General features: G+C 37.9%; 1 pseudogene across 1 annotated transcript; it reads left to right on the plus strand.

The window, feature by feature from the left end:
- Nucleotides 1–1,139: 1,139 nt before the first annotated feature.
- LOC117064933 lies at nucleotides 1,140–2,663 on the plus strand (annotated as a pseudogene). Its single transcript, XR_004429750.1, has one exon. The product of XR_004429750.1 is annotated as a beclin-1-like (transcript).
- The last annotated feature ends 5,146 nt before the right edge of the window (nucleotides 2,664–7,809 follow it).

Consider the following 7,809-nt stretch of genomic DNA (forward strand, 5'->3'; position numbering starts at 1 on the left):
TTACTCCCAGAAAGATTGCCCTGGGGTTACTGGAACCACTCTGCTCTTGTGGGAATCTACCTGGAATTGCCTAGGAGCTTATGTTTCTCTGGGGTGACCCCCAGAGTCTCCCTGGGGTGGCTGGTAAAGAAACACAAAGCCAGTTTATTTGCCTTGAAACATGGCAAACTGACTTGTAGTTTACGCTCCACTGCTTTCTCTGGAAACGGGCTGAAGTCGGGATTTCACCTCCCCCCACACACTTTTTTTTTTTTTTTTTTGATTCTGCTCCTTACCCATTTTCTATTGCACAATCAATTTCTCCTGGGAACCTGGCCTTCATAAATCACTTACACTTGAACCCTTGGCTGAGGGTTTCCTTCTGGGATGACCTGACCTCAGACATTAAATACACTTTGGGCACTTTTCTAGAGCCAGAAGCATTAAGGGCTAACAACTCTAAAAATCTCTACTTGGTAAGATTTTTTCCAGGCTGTTTTGTGTAAATAGTAGCCAGGTCACTATCTGGCAGCCAAGTTCTATGCTGTCAAACAGATACCTCTCCTAAGAGTGAGAGTGTGTGTTGGCCAAACAGGCTGCTTGGTCTTTGTGCTTTTGGAAATATTCCTTAGAATAGCACAACTCAAAGACTTTTCCAGCACTTCTGGAGATAAACCTGTCTTTGGCCACTATGTGAAACCCATTGCCTAAAAGTGTGCATGTAGTTTTTACTGGCTCCGATTAGCTATCTCTCTTATGTGTATACATGTAGTAACTGATTAATTTTAAGTACCCATAGAAACTACAAGGGTGAGTACATAAATTCAAGGCCAGATGAGTTTTAAAAGGGCATTTTAAACATTATATTAGTTATTTCAAGTCTGTAGTTGATTTATGAGTGTGAATACAGAATACAAAATAATGATCCATGGATGGATCCACTAAGCCTCTTAACTGCATATTCAGGTGCACATGAATGGTGCTACAAGAAGAATCAGGATTCAAGATGAGAACTCGCATAAAATAAGGGAGTAGGAGGTTTAAAATAAGGTGCCAGGGTTGCTCAGCAGCGACTGTTGAGATACAGTCTGTCCAAGGATGAGGCAGTACTCAAGAGCTATGTATAGTGAGAATTTTAAGAAATCCACCAGACTGGGAAGTCCCCGAAGACAGAGCGATGGCAGTTTTGGAGGCCTCGCTCTGGGACCCACCCGAGGCCACAGTGCCCCCGTGGTAGACCGGACTTGGGTGACGGGCTCCGGGCTCCCGAGGGATGGAAGGGTCTAAGACGTCCAACAACAGCACCATGCAGGTGAGCTTCGTGTGCCAGCGCTGCAGCCAACCCCTGAAACTGGACACGAGTTTCAAGATCCTGGACCGTGTCACCATCCAGGAACTCACAGCTCCATTACTTACCACAGCCCAGGCGAAACCAGGAGGAAGAGACTAACTCAGGAGAGGAGCCATTTATTGAAACTCCTCGCCAGGATGGTGTCTCTTGCAGATTCATCCCCCCGGCCAGGATAAATGTCCACAGAAAGTGCCAACAGCTTCACTCTGATTGGGGAGGCATCTGATGGCGGCACCATGGAGAACCTCAGCCGAAGACTGAAGGTCACTGGAGACCTTTTTGACATCATGCGGGCCAGACAGATGTGGATCACCCAGTCTGTGAGGAATGCACAGATACTCTTTTAGACCAGCTGGACACTCAGCTCAACTCCACTGAAAATGAGTGTCAGAACTACTAACGCTGTTTGGAGATCTTAGAGCAAATGAATGAGGATGACAGTGAACAGCTACAGATGGAGCTAAAGGAGCTAGCACTAGAGGAGGAGAGGCTCATCCAGGAGCTGGAAGATGTGGAAAAGAACCGCAAGATGGTGGCAGAAAATCTCGAGAAGGTCCAGGATGAGGCTGAGAGACTGGATCAGGAGGAAACTCAGTATCAGAGAGAATACAGTGAATTTAAACGGCAACAGCTGGAGCTGGATGATAAGCTGAAGAGTGTGGAAAACCAGATGCGTTATGCACAGATTCAGCTGGATAAGCTGAAGAAAACCAGTGTCTTTAATGCAACCTTCCACATCTGGCACAGTGGACAGTTTGGCACAATCAATAACCTCAGGCTGGGTCGCCTGCCCAGTGTTCCCGTAGAATGGAATGAGATTAATGCTGCTTGGGGCCGGACTGTGTTGCTGCTCCATGCTCTGGCCAATAAGATGGGTCTGAAATTTCAGAGATATCGACTTGTTCCTTACGGAAACCATTCATATCTGGAGTCTCTGACAGACAAATCTTAGGAGCTGCCGTTATACTGTTCTGGGGGGTTGCGGTTTTTCTGGGACAACAAGTTTGACCATGCAATGGTGGCTTTCCTGGACTGTGTGCAGCAGTTCAAAGAAGAGGTTGAGAAAGACGAGACACGTTTTTGTCTTCCCTACAGGTTGGATGTGGAGAAAGGCAAAATCGAAGACACAGGAGGCAGCGGCGGCTCCTATTCCATCAAAACCCAGTTTAACTCTGAGGAGCGGTGGACAAAAGCTCTCAAGTTCATGCTGACGAATCTTAAGTGGGGTCTTGCCTGGGTATCCTCACAATTTTATAACAAATGACTTTTTTCCTTAGGGGGAGGTTTGCCTTAAAGGCTTTTAATTTTGTTTTGTTTGCAAACATGTTTTAAATTAAATTCAGGTAATATTAAACAGTACATGTTTACAATACCAAAAAAAAAAAGAAAAAGAAAAAGAAAGAAATCCACCTTGGTGCCTTAATGTCTCTTATATTAAAAATAAAAACAAAAAAGAAAACCCTTTTACATGGCAAAATGGATTATGCAGATGAAATTAAGGTTACTAAATTAGTTGACTTTAATTTAGGTTAATTATTCTAGTGAAACTCATCTAATCACGTGATCCCTTTTTAAAAGTTTCAGGTATCTGGTGCCACTTTGCCGGGACCCACCATCAAATTGCAATTCTTGAACACAAGGAAGCTATGATGGCTGGTCTAGAGCTTTTAAGTTCACTCATTACGACAAGCTCAGTTCCATGGAATGAATTCGTTACCTGAGCAATAATATTTTATATAATCAACTGCTGTCTTGGCCAGAGTAGATTATCATTTTATATTTGCTGAATGAAGGAGCTCCATATCCAACCAAATTTCTAAGAACTATTTTATCAAAACCTCATCCCTTTGAGGCAGACTAAGCAGAAAAGAATAGAGAAAGGGGACTAAGAATTCAACGTGGATAAGCAAAAGGAAAAGGTAACTCTATTTAGTAAACATCTAAAAATACCATCTTCTAGTGTCAATTGATGAGTACATTAGCACAGAGTTTACTGTCAGGGTGCCATAGTAAAACCTTTAATGGGCACTTCTTGGGAGGAGGTAAAAAGGAACACGAGAGTACTGGTATCATTTCGTTTTCCAGAAACCTTAGGGAAGTCCTGAAATGTACCCCTTTGTAGTTTATTTAGTGTTTACCAATTTTTGATGTTATACTCTCCAGTAAAATGCGTGAATGTGCAAAAACAAATAAAAATGATAAAGAGAAAATCTTTTTTTGAAACAAATGAAGTAAATCAGAGCAAAATGTTGGAATCATAACTTGTTAATTAGTGTTGAATAACTCCTTTTTGCTACATTTTCCAGCCATTTATCATTATAAGATTCACATTTTTTGTGCTATGTCATTAATTGAATACTAAACAACTCTAGGTTAAGGAAACTCTCAGTTTGAAGTTTACAGTTTGGTTTTTATTAACAGGTCAATGTAATTTGGTGGGAAGTTCTTTGGACCAAAAGTCAATAGACTTGTGTGGGCCAGTCACTCAGCCTTAATAATTTTGTTCTAAGTTCTTCATATTAAAATGAGAATAGCTAGTATATTAGCTTACTTTTAAGATATCTTGATTCTACTTAAGTTTGGACTTCTATTTTAGAGGAAATACCTTGCAGTGAATCATAGATGCAAACAAACTAGAAAAACCATTTATGTTATAGCTAAAATTACATTGGTGTGGTTTTATTTCCTTACCTCTTGTGCTATTTACTCATTTTGTTAATTATGCCATTAGTTTTTTCCTTTGTCCCCATTCCGTTATGTAGATTTGTTTGTTTTGTGTGACCACTTAAAATGCCTATTATTTTTTATATTCCCAAATTGTTAACTTACAAAAATGAAATTGTTGCATTTCACTTTTTCTCTCTGTGTTTGTGCTTAACCTAAAAATATACCTTTAAGATTCATGCACTTTGCAAATTGTTCATTTAGTAGGCTATTATAGCAGCTGCATAGTACTCTGAAGTATGTGTGTATCCATCACATTTTTTCCATATCCACCTCCTTGTGATGTACTACCAGATGTCTCCAACTCTAAAACAAAAACAATGCTGTCATCAAAATCCTCATATATATTCCCGAAAGAATTTACTTAGGGTATAATCCCAGAATCACGCTTGCAGGCTCACATTATATTTTTATATTTAATTTGAGTAAGTACTATCAATTTACACTCAAAAATGACTGTGCCCGTGTAGAGGACTACGTGCTCGCAAACCAGACGTTCCCGATAAGTCCTGCTCTTGTAAACAAAGCAGGGCGTTCCCCATAGGAGCCAGTTGCAAACAGCAGACCCTGGGGGCTTGTTTATGTGTAAACATCTTGAAAATCCAGAAAGTCGGGGAAAGGTCAGAAAAACAACAATGTGTCTTGTGACTTGGTAACATTCCACAAAGGACTGTATAAAATAAAGCAGAGCGTGTGGTTGGGGGCGGCCGCCATGTTTGTCTTGTCTTGTGTTGTCTTGTGTGTTCATTCCTTTGTTTAGGAAACACGCGGACCCCAACATGCCGGTCTACAGACCAAGGGGTCCTGGATGCCTATATTCTCATCAACATTTGTCATTATCCAGCTTTCTAATTTTTTCAAAGAGACATATTTACCTTCCATTTCTCTGACAATAAGATGAGTATGATTTACATAATTTTACCCTTTTGGGTTTTTTCTTTAGTAAGTTGTCTTTTTATTTCTTGTACCCACTTCTTTTGAGACATCTTATTCATGATTTTTAGAGGTCCTTGTATAAATTTCTAGATAGTAGTTCTTTTATTCTTTTAAATAGTGCAATTATTTGGGCCTTTTGTAATACATTATTAATTTTGTTCAAGGTGTTTTTTTATTGAAGAAAACTTTACTTTGATAGATGTAATTATTATAACCAATTTTTGCCTTAAGGTATGTGGTTTTAAAGTTTTATTTAAGAAGTCTTTTCATGTTTCTACGAAAGAAAGCTGTTCCTCAATAATTCTTCTATTAACTATACAGTTTTACCTCTAATATTAACAACTTGAATCCATCTCTGTACTGTTGTTATCTACAGAATCTACATTAAATGTAAAATAGGATTTATTTTATATATGTTTGTACTGACACTTTGTGATATTTTAACTGTTGCAAGTAAAAGTCAAATTACACTTATTTTACTCGTAGAAAGTTTTTGAACAATTCTACAACAGTGTCATAACTTATCCCATGCTGTTTTGCAATTGTAACTTTTCACTTATAATCTCTTTTACTCCACACCAGCACCACTCCCATTCCCTGAGAGTCAGTCAGTCCTATGAGTATGTACCCATCCTTATATGATGCTCTAGTTATAGCCTTAACTGCCTTGTTCCTAAAATATTGCAAAAGATTCTTACCTAGCCATAAAGCTCGATTTTAAGGACATGCTCCAGAAGAACCCCCTTCAATTCTGCTCAGCTTTCCCTTCACCTCTGTTTTCCTGCAGCCCCAGCATATGGTCTTCAAATTGCCATTAATACAGGTGAGGTCTATTAGGGTTACATTTTCCCACACCTAGCCATTCTGTTAAGTCTTCTATTTTTGGTATAAACTTTGTGTCTTATATGTACAAGGGTTAGGCTTTTGAAATTCAATTAAGTCCAAGATCTTACAATTTTAACTGTGTTTTTCTGAAACCCAAAACGTTAAATAAAGTTTAACTTTTTGTTGTTTTTTGTTGTTGTTCTTGTTCGTTTTTTTGTTGTTGTTGTTTTTGTTTTTTTGTTTTTTCAGGTAGCAACTATCGCTTGGTTAAAAATCACTGTCTCTGACTAAATGGTGAAGAGCTAGGTTCAAAAAGAATACCAGGAACAAAATTCAGTTTGCTGAGTACATTAAAATGTGTACTGCTAAATGCTAGTCTCAAGGAGAGGGCTGAAGGTGGGTTAATTGAGATAGAGGGCAATACGTTTCAGGCCCAGGTTAGTCACCAGGGTAAAGAACACAGGAATCCAAATAGAACTAGGAATCCTTGAAATGGAATCAAGATAAGAAGCTTCAGATAGGATAACAAGGAGGAAGGAAGCTAAATGATGAAGTATACAAGGATTCAAAAGTAGCCTGGAAAACTGCTAGCACATTTAAGTGAACCCCAGAACCTTAGAGACAGAAGAGCCATAACGATTATGGAGGCAAGGGGTCTTTAATATTATTTGATTTAGTATCCTGCCTTCAGATTGATAGTTTCCTTATCCATACTATAAGCAAAGTGACAGAGACCCAGAGAAATGCACCTTTATTCTTAGCACGTGGGTGAGTGGAGGTAAGAAATGAGGTCTCCTTTGCTCCCAGATCAATCCTTTCAAGTATCATGATTTCCCTTCTAAGTCATAGTCACCTTCCCCTCAGCAAGTCAGCTTTTGAGTCAAGTCCTGGCAGGGAAACTAAATTGCATCTTAAGACTACTAAAATTTCTAACAAAAGGGTTAATACTAATTAACCATGATTATTCTTCCCACACTTTAACTTTTCTCATCCCCTACTAAATTCTAAGTGTTGCGCCTTGCTCTAGCCAGACAGCTAACGTGCTTTCTTTTCAAGAGTTTTTAAAATTTTTTCCTGAATCCTTTATACTTTCCAACTTTTCTTTCTCTTCCTATCTTCTTTTTTTTTCCTTCCCTCGTTTAATGAGCATCAGTTGCAGTTTTGTACTGCAATTTAATGAGTTACATATGAAGAATAGAGAAACAAATGATAGGTTTTTCCTTTCCCAAGGAATTTGTGTCTAATAATATTTTAATTGGAATGTATTCATAGTTTAAATTAGCACTACCAACCCTTTTCTGTAAAGAGTCAAATAACAAATATTTTAGGCTTTCTGGGCCAGACAATCTCTGTTGCAACTACTCAATTCTACCACTGTAGCACAAAAGCATGAATAGGAAACAAACAAATGGGCATGACTGTATCTCAATAAAACATATTTACACAAACAAGTGTGAGGCTAAATTGACCAGTGGGACATGTTTGCTAACATCTAGTTTAAATAAATATTTAAACAATATAAGTAGTATTATAAGAGAGATGTAAATAAAGGGATATAAGAGCCAAGGAGTCTCACCTCCTTTCTATCAATTCATGTTCTATTGCTAAATTGATCACCTTTGCACTATTTACTTTAGATAAAATATCTTAATAGTATAATTCTCTTTCTTTCTTGATATTTTATAATGCTAATTACTTGCTACATATAATTAGTAAAATGTCCCCCTGCTAGATTATTCAATTGTGAACAATCTTGATGACATTTAATGAATATTATACTGGCCATGAATCTTTCTTGGCATAGTCTTTTTTTAAAGAAAGATTTGCTACTATATCATCATTATTCTTGAAGAATTAGCAATAATATTTTATATGGCTAATAAATATCGTGAATCTAAAAACAAGTACTGTGAACAATTTATGGTATTCAGCCATCATTATAGAAGAAAATGTTGAAAGAACATAAAAATAAATTAACCAATATGCTAAGATAT

Source organism: Trachypithecus francoisi, unplaced genomic scaffold, assembly GCF_009764315.1.
Source record: "Trachypithecus francoisi isolate TF-2019V2 unplaced genomic scaffold, Tfra_2.0 Lachesis_group2, whole genome shotgun sequence".
In the NCBI taxonomy this organism is placed as follows: domain Eukaryota; kingdom Metazoa; phylum Chordata; class Mammalia; order Primates; family Cercopithecidae; genus Trachypithecus; species Trachypithecus francoisi.